This window comes from Pleurodeles waltl, chromosome 9, assembly GCF_031143425.1.
Source record: "Pleurodeles waltl isolate 20211129_DDA chromosome 9, aPleWal1.hap1.20221129, whole genome shotgun sequence".
NCBI lineage: Eukaryota > Metazoa > Chordata > Amphibia > Caudata > Salamandridae > Pleurodeles > Pleurodeles waltl.
The window spans coordinates 1,129,329,389-1,129,355,856 of NC_090448.1; the positions used below are offsets into that span (position 1 = coordinate 1,129,329,389).

The 26,468-nt window shown below is 45.6% G+C and overlaps 1 long non-coding RNA gene across 1 annotated transcript in view; it reads right to left on the reverse strand.

Moving 5' to 3' along the window:
- Window positions 1-11,125: 11,125 nt before the first annotated feature.
- The window catches only part of LOC138260422 (uncharacterized), an 87,638-nt gene continuing 72,295 nt past the window's right edge, over window positions 11,126-26,468 (reverse strand). The window contains exons 5-6 of the long non-coding RNA XR_011198853.1: window positions 20,024-20,083; window positions 11,126-18,835 (exon numbers count right to left, since the gene is read on the reverse strand). This is a non-coding gene — a long non-coding RNA (uncharacterized lncRNA). The remainder of the gene's footprint in view (window positions 18,836-20,023; window positions 20,084-26,468) is intronic.

Sequence of the window (26,468 nt, forward strand, 5' to 3'; positions counted from 1 at the left end):
GCCTTTCTCCGTCGTTCAAACCTTCTCCAGTCCTTTGTTTAACTGGTGATATAATTAGTCTCCTCTTTGCACCATGTCCATTTGACGGACCTGTGACCTTTTCTGTAGAAGCTTGAACTTTCTCGTTCTGTTCTGCCTTGTCCCCTCCTTCTGGGGAACCAATCACGTTCTCTTTTTCTTTTCCTGTATCGTCTGCTTCTGGGAAAGCCCTCCTCTGATCAGGCTCTCCTGCTTTTTCACCTTTTTCGAGCCCTTCGTCACCGTTACTTTCGTCAGGCTCTGTATCACTTTCAGCTGCTTCAGGTTCTTTGTCACCTTCGGCTGCTTCAGGCTTTTTGCTACCCTCAGCTGCTTCAGGTTCTTTGTCACCTTCAGCTTCTTCGTCGCTGTCTGAACTTTCTCCTTGGTCTTCCCCAAGTGAGTCGGACTCTTCGCCCTCCAATAATATCTCTCTCTCTCCTGCTTCTGCCTGTTCGCTTCCAGTTCGGTTTTGTTCTGTCTCAGCACTCAGCACTGTTTTATCAGGCACTGGCAGTTTTAGCGCTTCAACTTCCTCATCTGTGGGACACAACACTTTCTTTGTGTGACTGGCGTGAATCCAGTTGGGAACCCCCGCACACTTCACGGCGGTAGTTGTCGTCAGGATCACTTGGAAAGGGCCTTTCCAACGGGGTTCCAGACACGACTTCCTCACGTGCTTCTTTACCACGACCCAGTCACCTGCTTTCAGTGCGTGTCCTGGACCTTGGATCGGTGGCAAGGTGGTTGCTTCCACCTGGTGAGAGAAAGAGCGAACCACGTCAGCCAGACCTTTGCAGTAGTCTAACACCATATCATCTGTAATATTCAAAAGCGCGTTTGCGGGAACTGCAGGAAGTCTCATAGCCCTGCCCATGAGAATTTCGTGCGGAGACAATCCAGTCTTTCTATCAGGGGTGTTTCTCATTGACATTAGCGCCAAGGGCAATGCGTCAGGCCATTTCAAATTTGTCGATGCACATATTTTCGCCATTCTTGATTTCAGTGTACCATTCATCTGCTCCACCAGTCCTGATGCTTCAGGGCGATAGCTACAATGCAGTTTTTGCTCAATGTTCAGCGCTTCGCAGAGTAACTTTATCACCTCGTTATTGAAGTGACTTCCCCTATCTGATTCTAAAGAGATCGGGAATCCGAAACGTGGTATCAACTCTCTCAACAATAGCTTTGCAACTGTAAGGCTGTAATTTCTACGTGTGGGGTATGCCTCAATCCAGTGACTAAAAATGCACACAATCACCAACACATACCTCAGACCTCCATGCACAGGCATCTCAATGAAATCTATCTGCATTCGACTAAATGGCCCACTGGCCCTGCCAATGTGGCTGGCGTTCACAACCGTTCCCTTTCCTGGGTTCATCTGCTGGCAAGTGACACATCGATGGCAAACTGCTTCTGCAGCTTGACGAAATCTGGGGTTAAACCAATCAGTTTTGAACAATCTTATCATGGCATCTCTCCCTAGGTGAGCTTGCCCATGATAGAACCGCGCAAGCTGTGATAAGAGACTGTTTGGCAGAACAAATTTTCCCTCATTTGAAACCCATAACTCGTCTGGTCTCTTCATACATTGTGATTTAATCCAGGAATCCCTCTCATCCTCCCTGACGTTATTCTGCAATGCTTTTAGTTAATCTATTGTATCTACAACCTTTAAAGCAAATGCTTCAGCTGGTTCGAGTTCTGGCTCACTTATTGAATTCCATTCATCTCTGAGTAATATACAATTCAAGGCGCAAAATCTTGCGACTTGATCCGCATATGCATTTCCCAGAGAAACATAGTCCTGTCCTTTTGTATGAGCACTGCACTTTACCACTGCAACTTCGGCTGGCATTTGAATGGCGTGTAACAATTCCCTTATTCTCTCCCCGTTTTTCACTGGGGATCCTGAAGAAGTCAGGAAACCTCTCTGTGACCATAGTTGTCCAAAGTCGTGCACAATCCCAAACCCGTACTGACTATCAGTGTAAATGGTGACTTTCATCAATGCAGACAGTTGACATGCTCTTGTAAGGGCTACAAGTTCTGCTACTTGTGCAGAATAGACTCCTTGAAGCCAGCCCGCTTCCAAGACACCTGTTACAGTACATACAGCATATCCTGCTTTCAAAATTCCCATCCCATCTCTTAGACATGAACCATCCACAAAAACAATTTGGTCATTTTCATCAAGCTTAGTATCCTTAATGTCAGGTCGAGGTTTTGTGCAAAATTCAGTCACCTGAAGGCAGTCATGCTCGACGTCTTCAGCGTTCTCAATTTCAGCATTTTCACCAGGAAGCAAGGTTGCTGGATTCAACGTAGTGCACCTTTTCAGCTGCACATTCGGTGAGCCCAGAATTATCGTTTCATACCTTGTGAGTCTTGCTCCGGTCATGTGTTGCGTTCGGGAGCGGGTCAATAGTATCTCAACTGAGTGAGGGACCATGACTGTTACTGGGTGTCCCATCACTATTCCTTCACTCTGAGTGAGGCTGATACCAACTGCTGCTACGGCGCGCAAACACCCTGGAAGTGCTGCTGCGACCGGATCCAAAGTAGCTGAAAAATACGCTACTGGTCGGTTTACGCCACCATGGGGTTGAGTCAAGACAGACAAAGAACATGCATCACGTTCATGACAAAACAATGTGAAAGGCTTTGTGTAATCAGGCATACCTAAAGCTGGAGCCCTGCACATGCATTCTTTCAATTCAACAAAAGCATCCATCTCATCTCCTTTCAGTTCAATTTGATCCAAGGCATCCTTCTGGGTCAGTTTCAGTAAAGGCTTTGCTAGAGTTGAGAAGTTGGGAATCCACTGGCGACAGTAGCCCACCATTCCCAAAAACTTCCTCACCTCCCTCCTTGTCTTGGGTGGACTCATTTGAAGTACGCTTGTTATTCTTTCCTTCATTATTCTCCGTGACCCTTTCTCTATCTGGTGACCCAAGTATTTCACTTTCTTCTGACAGAACTGCAATTTGGAAGGAGACACCTTGTGTCCATTCCTTCCCAAATGGTTCAACAGAGCAATGGTATCGGCGGTGCAGCCACTTTCTGTCTTTGACGCGATCAGTAAATCATCAATGTACTGTACTAGGGTTGACTCAAAAGGCAATTCTAATGCTTCCAAATCTTTCTTTAGAATCTGATTGAAGATTGACGGTGACTCAGAAAACCCTTGTGGAATTCGACACCAACTGTACACTCTGTCTAGGAATTTGAAACAAAAGAGGAATTGGCTGTCCTCATGAAGGCGCACAGAAAAGAATGCTTGTGACAAGTCGATGACTGAGAACCATTCGGCATCGCAAGGGACTTGAAACATTATCACAGCTGGATTCGGTACGACAGGGCAACACTTGACTATGATGTCATTTATTTTCCTCAAGTCCTGCACAAGTCGGACCTTTCCACTTGGCTTTATTAGTCCCATTATTGGTGAATTACATGGACTGCTTAACACTTCTTTCAGTACCCCCTGTTTTACAAATTCGTCAATAAGTTGGGCAACTTTCATGAGGGTATCTTGTGCCATGTGGTATTGTGGGGTCTGGGGAAAGATTGCATTGGGCTTTACAGTCACTTTCACTGGTTCCACTCCTTTCATCAATCCCACCTCTTTCCCTGTCATATCCCACACTTCCTTTCCGACTGTTTCCCGTAATTCGGCTGGAATATCTTCTTCAGTTATCATCGGGAAAAGACAAATCAGAGGATACTCTTCATCGACAGTTTCCATCTCATCCCCCTCTACACTGTCCTCTTCTTCCCCATCACTGCTCGTCTGAATTGTTATTCCCTCGTTCGAACACATGATCGAACAACCCAATTTGCACAATAGGTCTCTCCCTAACAGTGCTATCGGGCTTGAGTCACATACCACAAACTGATGCACCCCTTGATAGTTACCGATGCTGACTGGTACCGGATCTGTTATTGGGTTCGTCAGGTGCCTGTTTGCTACTCCCACCACTTGAACTGTCCTCCCTGAGAGTGGCAAATTTGGTACTTCACTGCTCTTAACAGTTGAACGTGTGGCTCCCGTGTCAACCAAGAATGAAACACAATGACCCATTACTCTTCCCTCTACGTACGGACCCTTTTGATCAACTTCCAAGGATGCTGCAAGCACACAATCTCCTTCTTCTTCTGAACTTTCACTCTCCCATACATTGTTTATTCCACTCTCACTGTGTAGTGGGAACTGTTGTACTGTGCCATTTGTACTCATTACCTGACCCGAGACCTGTGGAGGAACCATCACTTGCTGCTGACTCATTGGTGCCAAAGGTATTTGCATTTGCTGATTAGGTACCATGGGTAACTGCTGTTGCATTGGCTGCATTTGCGTCATCTGCATACGAGGCATCTGCATCTGCTGCGGCTGCATAGGTTGTAATCCCTGCAACTGATTTAAGGTCTGAAAATTTGGGTTTGGACCTCTCATTTTCGGTCCCCTCATTGTCTGAAATGCATTGACATCATTGTTTTGCTGACCAACACCTGCACCTGCACCTGCACCTTCCTGCACCACCATCGGGCACTCGCGTTTCCAATGACCGACGATTCCGCACACGTGACACGGCATCACCTTCTTCATTGCCTGCACACCAGTCACAACAGTATTCAAATCCGGACCATTATTCGCAAAACCTCCTCTTCCTCTGCCTCTGCCCTGTGGCTGAAACATCATGTTTCCCTGCAACTGCGGCTGCGGTTGCGGTACCTGCTGTTGGAACCCTTGCATCCCTTGCAAACCTTGCAGACCTGTCTGAGCTGCTTTAAGTTGCATCATCATCACCTTCTCTTTCAACTTTTTCTGTTTCACTTCAATTTCGTCGCTACAGTATTTCGCATAATTCAACACCTCATCAATCGGTTTCGACTGCCAACAAATCAAATGCGACTTTATCATCTGGCTTATCTCTGGTCTCAGCCCTTCCACAAATCTGAACACAAAATGAAGCATGTCCTTCGCCTCTATTGTCTCTGAGCCACTGTAGTTCTTAAACGCCTTCAACAACCTCTCATAGTAACTATGAATCGACTCTTTAGCCTCTTGGGCCGTTCGATCGATCTTCTGCCAATCCACATTTTTCGCGGCAACTTTCGTCTTCAAATGCTCAATCACCTTGTAGTACAAGCTCATCACCATAGGTGATGGTGCACCCGTATCCCTGTCTCTTTCTGGTTCACTTGTCGGCCAACCTACAGCTCTTTTGCAATCCTCCCACAAATCTGCTGGAACCACAATCTCAAAGAGAGTGTTCAGGTCTTCCCAAAGACATTTTGCAAGCTTCACAAACCTGTCAGTCTGTTGATACCATTCAATCGGCTTCTCTCTCAGTTTGGGAAAATCATCCGTAAATGACTGAATGTCGCTTCTGTGCCATGGTTCATGTATTAATTTTCCCCCTGCTGTCTCCCTCATTGGTAACATAGTTACTGCCTCGCTACTCTGTGGTCTTTTCTCGTTGAGCTCTGTAGCACTGTCCCTCCTCTTTTCCTTTCTCTTTACCCATCTGCTTTCCCACTTGTCTAAGCACCTCCACACTTGTGCACTCTGCAGCAATTCTCTAAGGTGCGCCTTCATACCTGCTGACCTCATGTGTTCAAAATCTGTGGTCCCGAAATCCAACCTATAGCTCCTGCTCAAGTGTTTCGTCTTGTCTATATCAACCCCGTTTTTGTCAGCTACTTCCTGCAAGCTTTTGTGTACCTTGTTCACTTCTTTTGTTATCCTGGGACATAGATACCTCAGCTCTTCTTCCGAGTAGGACTCTAACCTATTCACCCCCATAGTCCCTTCCACCAATTCTTGTGCTTCCATGTTCAACCTGACCCTATTCAGATAATCTTCTCCCTTCCCACTGGCTGAACTTTGTGTGGAATTTAGACTGTTGAACCATTGTGTCAGCTGTTGCGCATTCAACCCCATCAGTGTAGCGTTCACATCGACTGCCATTGATGGTTGCGGCAACTTTTCAGTGTTCGATGACAGAGGTATTATCAGTGGGGGACTCGACCTCACCAGTGTCGACTGAGCACATATGGGACTAAACTCCATCAAGGTCCCAGATCCTGTTGGCTGAGCCGCTATCGGAGTTATCCCTGGAGTGTTTTCTATGCACCTCCTCTCTGTCCCATTCTGCAGCATTGATCCCTGACTGCTCATACCTAAGTTAGGCTGACTGTACAGAGGTACCGGTGGACCTACAGTAATGGGTAGCGATATCGCATCTGGGTTTTGTCCATTTCCCATGTTCTGAGGCATGTTCATTCCCACACCATGGGTCATCATTGCCGACATGCCCATCTGACTCCCCGTCATCTGAGGATGTGCTGTTCCCCCCTGCATCTGCTTTTGAGGCATCAAAAACTGAGTTGATTCAGCTTGTGCCATTTCTGGATTGTGACCATTCTGTACTCCCCTTACGGTTGGATCTAGAATCATTCCTGCACCGTTGTCACTGCTGTAGTACCCTGGGATCTGCGGCTGATAATTTTCTGCTGGTTTCAACATGGGCACATCTGGATATATTCTCCTAACCTGTGGTATCTGCGGGGTGAACAGTAGACTCGGGTCCTTAGATCCCGATGATGCTCCTGAATTCTGACTTTCACTGTTCTGTACCGATGCCGGAGGGGCAGAACTGGTACTTGGACCTTGTCCACTCTCTGCATAAGGTGGTGGACGGTCGTTCAGCAATTGCATTATCAACTCCTCATCCTCTAACTCCTCTTCTCTTCTCAACTTTTCCTCGTCCTCTTTATCCCTGGAACACTTCCTGTCTGTCTTACAGGTAGCTTTCTTACCTGTCTCCTCTTCTTCCTTAGTAATTGCGGGAAACAATTTTATCCCCTGCAGTACATCTGACCTCCACACCTTCTGTGCATTATCCCACCTAGCGTCCGCTAGTGTCTTTTCTACCTTCCTTATCCTGTTCTCGAACTTATTTTGCTGCTGCTGTCTAGCCATCAGTTCCCAAATTGCTAGAGCCTCAAACTGTGCTGGCCTTGGAGGTACCTTCATGTCGTACATCGTGAATCTCAAATTCTCTAGTATCCTTATATTGAATGTCCCATGGATCGGGAATGCTACGCTCCCATGTTTCTCTGTCAGTTTGTGCCATTGCTTTAGCCAAAGGCACGGAGCTACCCCCTTTTCCTCCATTACAATATAAGCTGGTGTACCTTCGGGCGGCGTCTCCTCTCCTACGCCTGCTTTAATGTAAGACTCCCCCTTCATTGCACTCCTGAATGCTTTAAAGAATTTCATTTTCTCGTCTTTTATTTCACAAAATTTGTAATCAATGGGTGACTTTAATTCCCGGAATACTCTTCGCTTGCCTTTCCCCTTCCAAACGAGCCCCACGGACTGCGTCCAATCCGTGCGCAACCCTTCTCTCCAACCAACCTATCCCAGCGCGGCTCCTAGTGACGTCACACTCACACACACTGCGGCTGACAAAGCCTCGCAACTAGTCCTCCTTCACTCACCTCCTCTCGTAACAACTTCTTGCATATATCGCGAGCTACCAAAAAATAAAACAGATCTGTCGGTTTACTACAGGAAGGGTAACACAATCGCTTCAGGACCTTAGGGACTTTTCACTAGCCTCGGCCGCTATTCCGTCTTTCTCGGTCCCCACGTTCGCAAGCAAATCTGACCCGCAGACCTACTCTCAACTTGTCAGTGATCTATTCTAGTGCACTTAGAATCTTGTCAAAGCCCGAAGTCGAAGTTCCTTTCACTCCCTAACACACGTACCGACTCGTTGACCACGCCCGATCAACCTACTAAACCGCCCAGACCACAACATGGATCAACATACTCCGGAGTCTCTTGACCTCGCAGGGCCCGTCTCAACAACAACAACCACGTGGACCTTTTTATGCACAAAGCGCCACACGCACATGAAGTTCGACGACTTCCCTACTCTCACACTCGGAGTCGCACCTCCGCTATTTCTATGAAGTTCGACGACTTCTCTACTTCTACACTCGGAGTCGCACCTCCGCTACCCTCTAAAAAAAGAAAAAAAATTCCTCGCAACCTTTTCACCCAACCTGCGGCAATAAGCTGTGCAAGCGCAAAACCCTAACTTCACTCATACCATCACTAGTACCGCCAACGCCGACTCCACACCTCCATTCTCTTCATTCGCAAGCTCCGAGATCCCGGGAAAGTCGCGGTAGACCTAGCCCATCATCATTCTGTCAATCAGTTTTATCCCAAAAAAATCTAATTCAACTTCTCGAGTGGAGTGTCAAAATACGTACTCGTTAATTCAACACCATGTACTTTAAGAGTACAGGGTCCCAAAAGACGAAACCGTCCTCTGCTACCATCTACTGATAGAGCGGTCCGCACTAATAATTTACCTGTATTCGGACGCTCTTTAGGCCGATGAATCTTTTGACTAAGTGGGAACTCTCCGTACTCTTGTATCGATCAATTGCATCAAATCAATAATCAATAACGAACATAAGCAATACCCTGATCAACATAACACTTAACAATTAATCCAGAATACATTTCGGCGAACCCTGACCTTTCAGTCAGGAATAACCACACCAGTTTATTGCAAAGTTAGTGAATTTATTTCCCTATATTAACAAAGCTAGCACAATATAAATGTGTCTCAACACCAAATGATAAACATAAATGAACATTAATAGCTGTCCATAGCGGCGGAACAAGTGCAATCTATGCAGCATTTGAATAACAAGGCATTCGATAATAGCAATGCAAATCACTAATACGATAATCTGTAATGAACTAATTGCATACATTTAGTCAGCATAACAAGGTCTCAAATTGCATCATGCAACAAAAGGAATCCTCATCTAACCTCAAATTAGCATCGGCATGTGGGACTTCATACAAAAACAATTTAGCAACATTAATTTAGAAAACTTCTAGCTAGGGATCTTGTCAAAAATCAGCAGTTGGTTACCTAAAAGAAACACAATGCAATTTTACAATTTTCCTTTCATATTTACCAATTACGATCAGCATACAAGGAAGTCTTCGTCTCACAGGTACCGTTTCTCGATCAGCATGGGTACCGTTACGATCGGCATGGGACGGGGCAAAGGGGCAGGGGTGGACGGGGCAATTGCCTCACGGCGGCAAGGTAAAACTACTACTTCATGCAAAGGGACAAATCAAAGTTAAAGTCTCTAGGGCAAGAATCATTTAAGTCTCTTTCCCTCGATTAGAGAAAGCATCAAAGTCTCTTTCAAAATGGCGTCGCAGCAAAGTGGGCCATATTAGCTACGAAGTCTGCAAAATGGCGGGTATCAAGCTGGTAATGGCCGTAATGATCTAATTTCTTCTCGTGCACCTGGTTTTTATAGACAACAGTTCAAATCCAGTAGGGTCTTCCATTGGAGGGTTCATAGGTTAGCTTCAAATTGTCCAATCAAAAACAACAGTTCTCAAGCTTTTACTTAAGCATACATTATCCTTGGAGATGGATACGCAAGTTGCAACATTTTATACCAATTAGCTCACTTTCAGAGCTTCCATTGTCCGCACCTGCAGATTGACCTTGGAGTAAAGAGAAAATATGCCAGGCTGGCACGAAACTTTAAGATAAGCATGTGAACGATCTCAGTGGAAAAGTACAGCTTCAAGCAAAAATACACGTTTAATAGCACATTGGAAAAATTCGAGCATCTAAACCGTGAGACCAGGCAACTAGGCCAAAGCCTCCGCTAAAGTTATGCTAAGCTAAAACATTTCAAGCAAGCAAATCGTAGCACACGTTTATGATTATGTCAGATTAGTGCAATTCTAATACATCACGTTATATAAAGCACGCTTATAAATGTTGGCAAACTACTCTGAGGGCACATTTTGTCCCCGTACAATCTTTATTAGTTCGGTTAAAGTCACACATGATTATTTCAACACTACGTTTAAGCGCTAATAAATGAAAACCTTCATTTCTGCTTCATCAACCTTTATTCCCAAATAAATCAATGCCAGTGAACCATAGTATGGCCCACAAAAATGACAGAGAAATAGATTAGCAAAATAAGTACATTGGCAGATGAGGAAAGTTCCAGACTCAAATCATTTAATTAGACAAAACATTTTGGAACATTGTGGTTAACTCCTGCAGCTTGGATCCTGAAACAAAAGAAAGAGAGAAAGAACGCACAGCAGCCAAAAGTATAGTTTCATGTTAGTGTGAAACATGTAAACTGAGGCCAACATTAACTATGGCTAACTTAACACACATTATCCATGGTCAGTCAACGTGAAAATCACATTTGATATATTTGTATATTCAATGCAGATTTGAATATTTGTTATGCAAAATAAAAAATAGAGACAGATCATTACCTGTCGCATAGCAAAATCTTTTTCTGCAGGGGATGATAGAATGACCAATCTAATCCATTTCATTTAGGCAGGTTGCTAGTTGTGACTCCCTGTGATGAGGAACAGCAGATCACCATCCCTGAGTTTGCATTCCTAAATTGAACACTTGTATTTTTTAATAGCAGCTTTTGTTCCTTAAAAGAACTGGTGTTGCTTAAAATAAATCTTGTTTGTGAAGACAAATGAGGGTGTGGGGTTCAGCCATTGTTTTCCTGGACCACAAGTTGGGTGATCACTCAACATGACTCCCAACATGGAATCTGTTTTCCCTTTAATGACTTACAAGTCTGGTGGATACTAGACCACCAGACTCGCGGTTGAACTGCCACATTACAATCCTGGTGGTCCGACCGCCAGGGTACTGTTGTCTCTCCGGGGATTGGTGATCTCGATAGGCTGAGGGTGGGTGCAGGTTGCAATCAGCTGATTACAACCTGGTGCTCCACCAGCCTTTTTATGGTGGTTTCAACCCCACAAAAAGGCTGGCGGAGAACACGTGCAGGGGTCCCCCTGCCCAGCACCCTCGTAATGCGCAATGTCTACTGTGCAGACAGTGTGCATTATGAGGGTGCTGGTGCCCTCTGGGGCGGCAGCATTGTTGCTGGCTCGATTACGAGCTGGCAACAATGCTGCCATCACTTTCCAGATGGGCTGATGGGCAGAAACGTTGGTTTCTGCCCGTCAGCCCAGTGGGAAAGTCATTATAGGTCTAGCAGGGAGGTCGCCACTACAGTGGCAGCCACCCTATTGGGAGTTTGGCGGACGGGGCGCCTCTATGGGCACTTCCTCTGAGGAGTGGGTAACTTTCTAATGGTTCATGACTGCAATTGCATTTGCAAGCTATTGATACATAACTATCTGAATCCCAATTCGGAAGCATTACTCTCCACACCCCTTGCTAACTGCAATTTTGACCGGGTCTGTGAACCCATTTCGTGAGTGGGAAATTATTTTCTGACTCGCAAAAAGAGCATGAGGTCACAAACCTGGTGATTTCTTGACTCACAGGATTTGGAATTGCGAAATGGCTTTGTAATCAGGTCCCAGGTGAGGAAGTGGCAGACGATATACCAGCGGTGCAGAACAGTAACAATATAAAGATGTTTCTGTGTGGCACTCAGTGCTTAATTTGGGTCAATGGTTGCCAGTAGAGGGCACAGGCACTTATTCGTGGGAACAGGGCACTTATTTTTCCTCGTCAGATACTTCCCAAGAGCAAGAGAAGGAGACACACACACAGGAAAGAAGAAGGAAGAGAAAGACGGCAAAAAGCATTATCAAGGGAGAAAGCAGAACCTGCAAAAAAGAGATAAAAGGGCCGGGAGTGTCTGGCAGTGGATTAAAGAGGCATGAGGCAGTGACGTAACGGTCCCACAGAACAGTGCATGGAGGTCCCCCACTCCAGCCTCATGCAGGAGCTCTCAGGCTGAGGGGGCCCCCCGGGAGCTCCGCGCCCCCAAACTGTGGGGACTGCGGGGGACTTTGTTACATCAGTGGCCTTGGTATATGGCGAGCTCACATTTAAGTGCACCTGCTGCGGGCTTCTGAGTAGCGCTTAAGGCACTGGCACTCATAATTTTACCAATTAAGCACCGGAGACACTGATAATTGGACATATTTGCTTCGGTCCCCAAAGATGTTTCCTAAAAAACATGGGAAGTTGTAAAAAACACTAACCGGCAGAAGATGGTGGAGAGTGCACTGGTGGATTCTAATCAGAATTCATAATGGTCCGAGAAATCTGGAGCTTTTAGGCAAGAACCAAACACACAGACAGGCCCCTAGTGTGAGCACAGGTAAAGTATGCAGGAGTCACAAAAGGCCTTAACTTGTCATCAGTGCACGTGTCTGATATGCAAGTTCACCGTGTACACAAAGGCATTTATGCATTACACTACATTCACTTAAAAAAACAACGATTTAAGTGACATACCAGATGTTGTAATAAAATAAAAACTAATGTTTAAAAAACAAAAGAACACTGACATTCACCAGTATTAGTTAACTTAGCTAACTATATTTTTTACCCTCCCATGCACTGCTTATACCCCCACATATTACTTCACCTATTAAAATGGTAGATGCTGCCATTGATGACATCACTGATGACATCTCAAATTCATTTTCTTTCTGGATTTTTTCTTAATAGGAGCTAAAATTCTTATTACCTTGCCTAACTAAAATGTCACTTTAACCTTTGTCTATTTCTGATGCTTTTCCAATGTGAAGTAAAACTGTATTACCATATTGAACTACAATGTCACTTTAACCTTTGCTTTTTTCAGTGAATAACTGGGTTTTTATCTTATTCACCTAACTCCCTCATTGAGCATAGCTTTAGGCTATATGCAGCATGATGTTAGCTGCAGAGCCTTGCCTGTAGCCAGGCCCTGTGCCCAACTCCCTGTTGCCACCCAACACCACATTGGCTCTCGACCCCCTGCCACGTGCAGCTTTTGGCCATGCGCTGCATGGGGTTGGGCACTGGTCCTTTGGCCAGACCCTGTGCCCAACCCACACTGAGCATGGCCATTGGAGTTGCGTATCGTGGTGTTGGTCCTAAATTCAACCCCTATGGCAATCCGACCCCTTGTAGGCGCTAACGGCCCAGGAACCAGTACCTCACATTTTCGTGTTTATTTACCTTTTTTGACACCATGGTACTTCCATTGTACCGCAGCTCAAACGTTACCTGAGGTACAGTGGAACCTCACGAGCTCCACTCACTGAAAACAATATTACTAATCAAGCGCATGCATAATGCACACAGAGGCACAGGCAGGGCTTGAAAATTAGTGTACAACAACCTTGGACTTGTTTATGGTAAATATGCGAGCCAACAAGTTGTGGTTGAAATTATTTAATTAGTGGTAAAAATCAGTCCATTTTTTTATACACACCTACAAATCAAAAGCAGAGTACAAAAATGCCCAATTTTGCTCAACCAGGAGACCTAAGAAATGGCAGAGTTCAGCATCAGGGCAGACCTTCTGGTCTTCCCTGAGAAATCAAGGTTCAAACAGAACCACAAAAACTGCTCAAACAAAACTATGTGCAGTTTTCATGATCCTTGCAGTTCTCACAAGACCTTATTTCACAGGTGAGAACCACATAAAGAATGCATGACCAAACAACGCATGCCTTTACCATGCATACCTTTACTCTGCGTCAATACGAGCGCTACACTACCACACATGTCTTTTATACAACGATAATTTTTACAACGATGAATTTGCCTTTACCACGCATGCCTTTACAACAATATTTTTTGGTACAAGCATGTTTGGTAAAAGTATATGCGTGGAAAAAGCTTAACTATAAATGTACTATACATTTATATATATATAAAAAAAATACATTTGTATATATATATATATATATATATATATACACATATATATATATATATATATATATATTAGCAATCAACGTTGTGAGAAGGAGGTGGCGTTGTAACTTCGCTCTGAAATGTGCCCATAGTCACTTGAGCCGTCCACATGTAATGCGGGGAAAGCAGTGCCCTGTTGCATCTTTTTCTTGGCAGATGGTGACCGTGAGTGAAGTCCCTGCTTGGGCGTTTGCCCTCCATCAGTTGCCTGGGGCCAGTGAAGAAGAATGAAAGGCTGGATGGACCCACCAGGATTTGAAACCGTGATGTTAAACACAAGCCTCTGAAGTAAATGTATTAGCCCACCAAGCCACCAAACCCAGTTGTGTGAGTGCATAATAAACATTCTTCTAGTTCAAATTGCCCTGAAACAATGGGGTTTTGGAGAAAATGATAAAATTTGTGATAGATGCCCAGCCAGATGAAACCTTGAGGATGAAGTTGAGCATCCAGCTGCAACGCTTGTTTTTTTTTTTCACAGTGATTTAAGAAAGGGCTGCCTTCAGCCCATGTGAGCTTCTATTTGAGCTCCCATCCTTGCTCCCTCACTTTGATAGAGGAAGTTTGGGGAAAAGTTTGAGGTCTCCCCAGCTCACAGCTTCTTGGTCAGGAGGCTGGGGATGCTTCAAAAAAGGGAAAGAGCACAGCGGCACGGGACGCACTTTGCGGTATTGAGTGGTGCCTCCAGCAGTAAGGAGGACTCCAGTTCCCAGGCTACAGTGTCCCGGTCAGGAGGCCGGGGTCGCTTTAAAAAAGGGAAAGTGCACCGCGGTGCCAAGAGTGGGCCCGTCTGCAGCCATCAGCGGCCGGAAGAGGCTTGGCTGGGCTACCCCTCTGACTTCCGGTAAAAGTAGAGTGAGTGCTAATTTGTAAAATCCCCACTAAATCAAAGCTGGAGGAGGTTTCTTGACTCACCCCCACAAAGTTGTAATTGTCTAGCATTTGAGAAACATATTTGGTGAAGGGCTGTTTGCTGGATGGGTCTGCCGGATGGGTAGGAAGAGGACTCTGCAGAAATGCGATCAATCAGTAGGGGCCAGGGGGCCACGAAATTCGACTCTTGACTCCTTTTGAGCCCGAGCAGTGGGGGTAGTTTCGAAGGAGATATATTTGGCTGAGAAAAGCCTTTCAAAGAAAATAAGTGACTGGCAGCCAAGTACAGCCATTGATGAGGTTTATGATTGTGCTGGAAATGATGATGGTCCACTGGTGGCACAGCAGGCAGATTTGTTTAAATCCCTCTTGGCAGCAGTGGGAAATAGTGTTGTGGATGAGCCTTTAAGAAATGGCAACAGTACTTTGTCCGATTCCCCTCCCGGCGGTAGTAGCCCTCTGCAAAAGAGGAAAAAATCTTCGAGGAAACCTGGGAAAAAATCTATATTGGCACTTTCCGAAAATTTGAGCTGCTCTGGTTTTCAGGAAGGTATCTGTGCCAGTCAGGGCAAAGTCCTGGTTTTGAAAACCTCTTGGACAAATTCAAGGAGATGATTGAGGCATGCCTGAGCCTGGTAAAGGAAAAATTGCAGGCCCTGGAACCAACAGTTTCCTTGATGTTTCCTGGTGGGGGGGCCAGTATAATATCCCAAAAATGTGGGTCTTTGGTTTTTGAGGATTATGGCCCCATTCCGGAAAAGGAAAGCCTGCTGGAGGAAAACCTAGCAACTCAGAAAAGTGTTACCCAGCATCCACCGCACCATCCGAATACAGGCAACCTTGAAAACCTCGTAAAGACGGCCCAGGAAAAATTGTATAGGCCTGTAGGGGAATCTGGTAGCAATGGTATCAGAGGGAGAACCTCAGACGGGACTGGAGAGAAAGCAGGGCCGGTTCAAGAGTGGGGGTGGGGGTCAGAATTTGCACTCTTGTAATGGTTTCCACTCGCCCGTTTGGAGCTTCCAACTGCTTGCGCCCCCTATGTGTTAATACAGACAAATGTTCCTCCATTACCCCTGGGAACAAATGAATCCACTGATCAGTTAATGAACAAGACAGGACATTGGTTGAGCAAAACCTGAGATTTTAACTGTAAGGACACAACGGACATTTTGTTTGTTAGAAGGATTGGGTGGGTAGGCCCCCTGGAAAAAGAAGGATTAGGGGATTATTCGGCAATACAGGAGGGAAAGGATACGGTAGTCCATTGAGGTCCTCTAATACAGCCCCAGGCTTGGGAGGGTTGAGTGAACTGTCTTCCCTGACTCGGCTAAGCTCTTGGAATGTGGGGGGATATGATTCAAAACAAATCAAATCATAAATATTTATAAAGCGTGCTACTCACCCGTGCGGGTCTCAAGGCGCTAGGGGGAAGGGGTTACTGCTGCTCGAAGAGCCAGGTCTTGAGTAGTCTCTGGAAAGCGGAGTGGTCCTGGGTGGTCCTGAGGATGGTGGGGAGGGAGTTCCATGTCTTGGCCGCCAGGTAGGAGAAGGACCTCCCACCCGCCGTGGTGCGGCGGATGCGAGGGACGGCGGCGAGAGCGAGGTTGGCGGAGCGAAGAGGACGAGTGGGAGTGTAGAAGCTGAGGCGGCGGTTGAGGAGTTCGGGTCCCTTGTTGTGGAGGGCTTTGTGTGCGTGGGTGAGGAGTCGGAAGGTGATCCTTTTGTTGACGGGAAGCCAGTGCAGGTGTCTCAGGTGGGCGGAGATGTGGCTGTTGCGGGGTATGTTGAGGATGAGGCGGGCGGAGGTGTTTTGAATTCGTTGCAGATGTTTCTGGAGTTTAGCGGTGGTTCCTGCGTATAGTGTGTTGCCGTAGTCCAGGCGGCTCGTGACGAGGGCGTGGGTCACGGTCTTTCTGGTGTCGGCGGGGATCCAACGGAAGATCTTTCGGAGAAATTCAATGCTACAAGATGTGCAATGGGTAAAGTTTATTTCAGGTTTTGATTTTATTTTACTCCAAGAAACTTGGTCAGAAGGAGCTGCGGTATGGGATGGGCTTCAAAGGTTTGCCGTTCCGGCTGAACAGGTGCCCGGGAGTCACCCTAACGGGGCTTAGTTACCATGGTTCGCATCTCTAAGATCTCTAGAGTTTATCAGATTAATTGCAACCATCGGGGTCTCCTTATCATCTGGGTGATGTTCCCAAAAAAGTATAATGTCCTTTTGGTTAAATTCTATAATGCAGTATTGGACTCTGTCTGTCAAAGTAGGCCCTTTTTTCCGTACTGCAGATACTGAAGGGAAGGTTGGAGTCCTGGGGTTTGGAATTCCATGCAATTGTATCAGGAGACTTTAATGTGAAGACTGGGGGCTATACCACTGAGAACCCTTTCGAACGGGAGCAGAACATGCCTGCGTTTGAAGGTATACAGGATGTCAGGGGTAGGTCACTTATCAAGGGGCTGCAGAGTTTGGGTTTGCTGAACATCTTTGACCTGCAATCTGTCTGTGAAAATCAGGTACCAACTTTTGAGGCGAAAGGGGCGGGGTCTATAATTGATAATATTTTTGTATCCCCTGTAATGAGAAATTTGATCCTGTATGGAGAGGTTCAAAGGCAGTATTTTAGTGATCATAACCCCCTTATAGTGTCCCTAAATTTTCCATGCAATAAGTGTACATCGGCGATTAGCGGGCCGGTATGTTTGTGAATTAAAGATCAAGGTAGAAGAATTTGCTAGACAGGTGAGCATCCTACAGGTAGTGAAGAGGGTGGTAAAACAAAATTTTAATCTGATAATTGAGATTCTTTTGGCCGAATCCCCACTACCAGGGGAAGTGATTGAGGCTGTGAATATAGTAAATTACGCTATCAAGGAGTCCTTGATCAAAAATGAAGAGGTTATTCCTAAGCATCTAGGAGGATGGTTCAACAAATCTTGTTATGTGGTGAAGGCGCTGAAGAGGGCATTGAAGGTCCATCCCAGAGATAAGCTCTATGTGTGCATAGTGCGGGCTCAGTATAAACTTGCTCGGAAGGTCAGAAAACAACAGATCAAGGAGCAGGCTTGGGAGGATCTGGAGCAGGCGTTGCGCACCAAAAACTCAAGCCTGTTCTGGAAAATAGTAAATAGGGGTACCTTTGAGACAGAAACACCTGATGGGCTGGGGTGCAATATTCTCCCTGACGTGTGGGTGAGACATTTTAGTGGGATTTTCGTGGGGGGAGCTCATGGGAGGTAATGGATAAGATATTAGGTGATAGCCCATATTTGGCCATCAGATTCACACTAGATGAGGTGTTGGTGGCTATGCAGGAGGGCTCTAGCCACAAAGCGCCGGGCCCTGATGCAATTCCAATGGACCTATACAAAAGATATCTTCAGATGTGGGCACCTATAATGCTTAATGTTTTAAATGCGGCAATGAGTGCAGGAATCCCTTCCTCATGGAAATCCGCGTGTATTGTCCCCATCTTCAAAAAGGGAAATCGGAGTTATCACAAATCTTATCGTCCGATTTCACTCTTAGACTCCTCGGTGAAAATCCACCCACCCACGAATTAACACATAAGTAAAAAAAAACACCCCCCAACTACAATTATCCTATCTAATCTATATGCCTACACTAACCTAACACTAACGCTCTAAAACCCACAACAAAATATATAAGAACATCATAAGGGAGGGGACAGAACTTGGAGGTGGCAGATCAGCTAAAAGTCAGTTTTGCCTTTTTAAGTTTTTTCTTTATGTATCTTAACATCTTCTTATTTCCGGCAACCTCTTCCTCCAATCTGTCCAAACGTTGGAATACGAGGGACACGTCCCTCTGCAGATCGTGCAGCAACTGTATCGCAATGGCAGCAGGTGTGTGGGCTGTTGCGCTGCTGTGGTGACTGTTGCAGCCGATGTAGTTGGGGTGGTGCCAGCTGTGCCCCCCTGCACTGCTGATGATCCTTGAGCTTGTTGAGACTTTTTATGCAGTGTGGGGTCCCCATGTGGGAATGCCCGCCATTCCGCTGTTGCCTTCTCTCCATGGAAGGGACGACACATGCATCTGTACCCAGACTCCACTGCCAGGATGTGGCGGTACCTTACTGCCCTCTTCTGAAAATCATGCCTTTCTTCACTGGTCATGTTGGTAGCTGTAATATGGAGACAAGCAACCATCAGTGTCAGCATTGTGTGATGTCTGAACAGGTTACTAGCTTACACTGCTACATCTAATTACACATGCACTCCAACTCACATTCCAGAAAAGACAAAGGCCCTGATAAATGTAACGTCAATGCAGCCTTTGCATCATATTTTTTACACTAAAGCGACGGAAACCTACAAAATGAACCAATATTTTGGAAGTTTGCACCACTTTTGTGTAAAAAAATGATGCAAAGGCGGCGCTAACTTTACATTGATCAGGACCAAATTTCCTAATCATCTGTGTCTATTTCCAACCATACATCATCAGTAACTTGGACATGTCATTGGGAGGATGGGATGCTGTTGGTAACCATAAGGGGTCAGAGCTGATAGGTACACGTGCAAGCCTGATCAACATGACTGTCACCTACACTGTGAACATCACATCTACCTACAAATATGGTATTCCTCTCCGCCTGAGCCTAAGGGGAGATGGCCATTCTGTCATCTCAACAGTCCTGGCCATCCACCAAGGCCTGACCACTCATACATGGAGTCAAGGAACAGACCATATGTTAAGAGGGCTCCCAACTAGGAAGCTGGTTTCCATAGGTCAATCACATCTACATTCATGTTTAGAGGGGTAGACACCCATCCATACAGGATATGCCACTACTATTCCTTTCACACCCACTTCCCTGCCAGCACACGTTGGGTCTTGACCTGCATGCAAGCCACTTACATTCCACAAAAGTGAAACATACATGAAGTGCAAAAGATGGAGCGCCGTGCTGGGGGACAATTGCCAGCCCAGTCCTCCACCTTCATGACAATACAGGGATGCACCAAATTGGGATCAATATGGTGCATCCTGGTGTTGTGATAATGACGGAGTGCACCACTGCCAGTTTTCTCACAGCGTTGCACTCTGTCATTCTTAGTTACATATGGCCCTACATGTGGCTTGTCACCACCTTGTACACACAATGCTGGCCATTGCGCACCACGGGCCTCACAAGACATGTCCCTCTGGTGGTACTTGGGGCTCTTTAAAATGGGCCATGATGTCACCATCCAGCCTACTTTGATATCTGATCATTGGACAGCTTATCACATCTGGCACTATATTCAACACAAAACTCACTCACACCAAACCCTGGATTACTTCACAGGACATACATTATCACACTTACTGGCTACATCTGGGTCTTCGAAACGTGCCACTTCACCAATCGTGTAGGGGGCTGGTTCACCTGTTAGACATGAAAGGTAAACCATGCTTAGTGTTAAATCATAGTCACTGCGAGTGGACAACAAATTTCAGTGTGAACTAGTTGAGAGGAGTGAGCTAGTCATCCTAGTGGAAATCAGTGTAACAGACACACCACTACATTCACACAATGACACAGACACTCAGGTGAGTTAGAGCCACACATCTGAACACTAGCAATGGGCCAGCGAGTCCTGTGGTGCTACACCCTGCAACATTAATATGTGGCATTGTCATGCAGCTGTCTGTGTGCACGACACCATCACAGCCAATTGGGACTGTTTGATCATGTATTTTCCATCTGAGGTCCATGCTATGGTTATAGCAGTGGCAAGACAATTGTCACACCCATGGCATTTCTGCCTGCAACAGATGTAGGTAACAACTATGTCATCATCATAGCTCACAGACACGCTACTGCCTTAGGATTATGTGGGTATTGCAAGGTGTTGGGGATTTGCATTACACACCCTGCAATGAACAGAGTTAAATGTGTGTGCCATCGCAAGGCAGACACACTTAAGGAATTGCTATGGCTGTGGACTCATGTTCAGTTGCTTTATCTACCTGCACATTGACTGCATTGTGACATGTATGTATTGCAAATAGTGGTTGGCCTGCCATTGTTGCCATTGTACACTATTGTCAATCCAGTGAGGGAGAAGTACATGGGCATAGACATTGCGTTTAACACTGACACACTTGCTCTGTGGTCAAAGGATGCATCTGGAGTTGCAGGTTAGTGAGTGATGTGGCGGAGATGAAGCTGATACAGTGCAGCCTCATATTGTCAGTGAGGAGTTGTAGGCCAGTGGAACAGACTCTGCACATGTGTGTTGTATGTGGGCGGTAGAGGCTGTCTGTGACAGAACATGAACTGGAACATGGAACTGCCAGAAGTCTCTTCCCAATTCATGTTCAATCTCTCTTACATCAAATGCCCAATGACACAAAGAGGCCAATAGGACAACATTGGTGAGGCACCTGGGACTTGAGTAATGAAAAGTGAGTGCTGCCTTTGTGTCATTTTCCAACACATAAGCAACAATAAATTACAGGTTAATTCTGTGCTGCTAATGCATCACACAATGATGCAAGGGCGGTGCTAGCCTCTCATGATTCTGGCCCCTAGTGCTGCCCCACATGATGTGTGCCTCTTAGCACACCCCTGACAACACCATGTGTGGGCTGTCTATTCAAAACAGCACAACATAGTATAAGGGGGAGTTGTGTAGTAAAAACATGACACTACCCTACCCTGGCGCTTTGCAAGACTCACAACTCAAGTAATCAAGCTTGTCCTGCAAGCATTAACACTTCCACTTTTGCTGTGTGAAATTTACCCCAACTTCCCTCTTATACCCACCCTCACATCCAGCAACCAGTTACAACCTTTCTGTTTTAAAGAATGAATACTGTACAGTAAAACAATTTCTTCTAAGGCCGCTATCTCCTTTGTGAGTCGTCTGACTCTGGTTCATCTGGGTATTTGAGGCTATCCACAATTATGTCCCATCGGCTTGCAGTGTTTCTGGATCCCCTTCCCTGGGCAGCTTCTCGATGTAAAATACGTTCCTCCACTTCCGCCCATTTTAACAACGTACTCAACCACCTTTGTATTTGAGGTCCTTCAGTTGCTTTCCAGTGGGTTGTGATTTCTCTTTTAGCTAGAATTAATGCTAAATCAATGAATTTGTTAGTAGTTTTTTTGGCAGCGGGGCAGGGAAAGTCCCCTAGCAAAGCGGACAGCGGGAAAGGCCGAAGTTTACGATCCATGATCATTCCCAAACGTTTAAATACTTCCTCCCAGTAGGGTACTACCTGCTGGAAGTTCCAAAGCATATGTTCTAGACCTGCCTCTGCCTCTGCCTCTGTGCATCTGGGGCAACCACTCCCACTAGAGGTATAAATCTTTGCAAGTCTACGGGGGGTGAGGTAAGCTCTATGGTAGATATAAATACTTATTAGTTTAAAGCAAGCATTCCTTGTTACGGGGTATATATGTGACGTGATTCTATCCCATTGTTGCAGTTCTATCGTGGTCCACAATTCTGATTGCCATTTCAGTCTAAGGTTATTTAGTGGAGTGAGGGTGTCTTTGTGTAGTGCCTTATAGAGTATAGAAATCAGCCCTCTATCCCCCCGAGTACAAATAACTCTGCAGCCCTCGTGTATAGGCGGTTCTTGTATTCCCATTTTTCAAGTTCTCTGGATAATCCTAGTTATCGCTGTATGTGTTATGAATGTCCCCGGTGGAATCTCGAAGCGCTCATGCAATTCTGCGAAGGTCCTAAGCTGCCCATTATGATATAGGTCTCCTAGTGTGTTAATATTGTATCTGGCTAGTCTTTTTAGACCGGTTAAAGCCTGTCCTCCTATCAGTTTTAAAAAGGCCCGTCACTGGTATGTCTGGAGCATAGGGGACGCTCGAGTGCGAGCGCCTAAGATTTCTCTCCCAAGTGAATTTAACTTGCCATTCCGGGGGTAGTGATAGTTTTTTCCCTCCTGGGGTTAGCAGTACTCCCAACAAAGTATGGGGAAGTGACTTAAAAATTTTCTGTTGTTCCAGGACTGTTGAGTCTTCATTTAGGAATCTTGCCAACCATTGTAGTTGGCCCGCCCAATAATAGGTTTCCATATCAGGAGCTGCGAGCCCTCCCTCCAGAGTGGGTCTCTTAAGAGTGTTCAGAGCCAGTCTGTGTCTACCTGCTCCCCATATGAAGTTAGACATGATAGAGTTAAGGTCATTAAATACTGATTTAGGTATGATCAGAGGTATGGTGGAGAAAAAATACAGAAATCTTGGGAGCACTATCATTTTTAGTATTGCTACTCTTCCCATAACCGCTAAGGGGAGCGTCCCCCAAAACTGTATTTCGGTTTTCAGTTTGCTAATTGCAGTGTGTATGTTTCCCTCTAGTAGATCTGTGGATTTATGATAAATATTCACACCCAAATAGTGAAATGTAGTGGGTGTCCAGGGGAGTCCTCTTGTATCGGTCATCGTTTGGACTCCTTCTGTTAATGGGAAAATGGACGACTTCCTCCAGTTTATTTTAAGGCCTGAAGCTTCACCGAAGCTTTCCAGCATGATCATAGCTCCGGGTAGTTCCGAGTCCCTGTCTCCAAGGAAGATTAGCATATCATCTGCGTATAGTGCAATATGGTGTCTCTGTGTTCCTACTTGGGGCCCTTCAAAATGTAACCCTGATCTAGCCATTCTGGCCAGCGGTTCCACTGCGATTGTGAAGAGTAACGGTGACAATGGGCACCCTTGTCTGGTGCCTCTACCAATTAGATAAGGGTCTGAAATTGTTCCACCCGTTTGAACACGTGCTGTAGGCTTCGTGTAAAGTAACTGCATCCATTTCACAAACTCAGGTCCGAGACCTAATTTCAGCATTACTTTTTCAAGGGAGTCACACCGGAGACTATCGAAAGCCTTCTTTATATCTACTGAGATGATCGCGGCTGTTTGTAGGGTTGGTGATCCCGATTGGATAATGGATACTAGTCTCCGTACGTTCTGTGCGGTATTGCGCTGTGGATAAATCCGGCTTGATCTTTATGTATCAGTTTTGTCATAAAGGATAAGAGTCTGGAGGCTAGTATTTTGCTAAGTATTTTATAATCTAGATTTAACATGGAGAGAGGGCAGTATGAGCGCACATCTCTCATTGGTTTATTGGGCTTCAGCAGGGCAATCATAATCGCCTCATTGGTGGTTTGAGGGAGGGCATTCTTTTCTTTTGCTTCTCTATACAGGTTACATAAGTGTGGGGCTAGTTGTTCCAGAAACGTACTGTATAACTCTACCCGTAGTCCATCCTTCCCTCTAGCCATGTTTTGTACTGCAGCTCTAATCTCAGGTATCGTAACAGGTTCAGCTAGGGTTAATGTTTCTCTCTCTTCTAGGTGGGGGAGTGCAAGCTCCTCTAAAGTCTTCACTTGAGTAGGGGTCAACATCTCTGGGGGAGGGGCATATAGCTGAGCATAATAATTTGCAAATCTTTGGTTAATTGTCTTTTGTTCGTATAAATGTCCCCCATCTACAGTATGTCTTCTATCTCCATTATCACGGATTGCTGTCTCGGTGGAGCAGCCATCCATGCCAAGAGTGAGCTCGCCTTGTCCCCTTCTGTGTGTTGTCTGTCTAGGTATTTCTTATAGTCAAATTGGCAAAGTGTTTCTGTGGATTCCGCCACTTTCCCCTTAATGGCTGTGATGTCAGAGGCTACTTCAGGGTGATCAGGTCTCTGGCACTCTAAGCCTCTAAGGGTTTCTTCAAGTTTTAGGATATCTTGTTACAACGATCTCCATACCCCAATATTGTCTGCTATACATTTCCCTCTGATTACAGATTTAAAAGTCTCCCATTCTATTGCCCTAGAAGGCGCTGTTCCTGTATTGAGGGTGAAAAAGTCCTTAATGGATTCGGTCATAGAGCATTTCAATGCCTCATCTTCCAGCATCTCCGCTCTAAGTCGCCAGGTCGGAATGCAGGCTCTCTCTTTCACCCAGGTCAATGAGATCAGGAACGGGTTGTGGTCTGAGAGGGTACTACATAAATATTCTGCGGAACCCACTATACTTTGTATCTCGGGGGAAGCTAGGATTGTGTCTAGGCAGACATGTAAGTCATGGATTTGAGAATGGAATGAATAGTCCCTAGTAGTAGAGTGGACATGTCTCCAACATTCGCTAAATCCCCATTGGCGTTGCCCTTCAGAAATTGGCTAGCCGTCTTAATGGTTGGTGATCCAGGTAGTGGTGGGTGTGATCTATCTAAGGTGGGGTCTGCTATGCAATTAAAATCTCCTCCTATTATGGTAGCTTGGGTGAGATTAGAGCCGAGTTCCCTTGAAAGCCTAGCAAGGAACGTTCCCTATTCTTGGTTTGGAGCATATATCCCTCCTATTGTAATATCTCTGCCTGCCAGCCTCCCATTGATCAGGACATATCGACCTTCCTTATCTAGTATTCCTTGTTTTTTTTGGAAAGGGACCCCAGGGCGTATCCAAATTAGCACCCCCCTAGCGAAGGCTGAGTAGGTTGTCGCCAACACCTGGCCACACCATCGTTTCTTTAAAGCTCTGACTTCTTGTTCCAGTAAATGGGTTTCCTGCAATATTGCTATATGGACGCCTCTCCTTTTGAGCTGGTTGTAAATTTTATATCTTTTACTCATACTATTCAAGCCTCTAACATTCCAAGTGACAATTTTTTATTTCAGGGAGGAATCCACATTATGCAATCATAAAGATTCACAGTCTGCTCTTCTTCCCATGTCACCCAGAGGTTCTTCCCTCTTCGTGTTTCTATACAGTAAAATTTGGTTATCATATAGGTGCTGGATGTTACTCCCTTACTACTCAACAAACTACTTCCCCAATTCCCCCCCTCCTTTCCCCAGGACCGGCATTTAAAACTATCCCCGTCCAAACTATAAGATCTAAGACTAACAACAGTTGGGTAAGGCAGTGTACCAGGGACCAAGAGCCTGTATCCGGGCTGGTCTCCCCGACCCATTCACAATATAGTACAGCCCATTATCACTTTAAATCATTATTCTTTATCATATTTAGTCTAGTGATCCTTAGCCCTTGGTGTACGGTTCTTGCACGGTTCACCAAGTTACAGAGAGGAATCATCTGGTATTGGTTGCATATCATTGGGATTCCCACACTTCCTATGCAGTTCTCACAGTGTGTTCATTTCTGTGATGAGAACTGGTTATCCTTCTTTCAGTGGTCTTGGTGTTTCGAGCCAGAATGTTCAAGTAAGATCCTCCGATGACTTCGGAGTTACTTTTGGCATGCTGACGGATGTGCCTTGAGAAGAGATTGACGTGTGACCCAAGTCGGAGTCCTGATCTGAGAGTGATTCCGATGACCTAGTAATGGTCAGGTCTCCTCCACTCAGTAAAGCTACATTGGTCACAGCTTCTTCCCTCTCTTTAGACGACTGGCGTTCTAGGGGGATCTCCCTTGAACCGCGGCTGTGCGCCCCAGTCCGTTGTTTTTGGTCGTCTTCGGCTTCTTTTCTCGTGGAGTAGAAGTCAACTGCTCCAGCGATTCCAACCAGTCCCACACCAGTTGGGGTGATGTGAAAAAGTGAGTTCTGTCTCTGTGCGCCACTCTCAACTTAGCTGGGCAAAAGCATGGCATATTGGATTCCCATGTCTCAGAGTCGTTTTTTGGCATCTCTAAAGGAAGCTCTCTGCTTCTGTGTTTCCCTGGTGAAGACTGGGAAGAGCATTATCCGTTGATTGTCGAGCGTAACTTCCCCTTTGAGTCTCACTTGTGAAAGGATGTAGTCTCTATCTTTAAAATGTAGTAGTTTTGCGAGTACCGGCCTTGGTCCCGTTC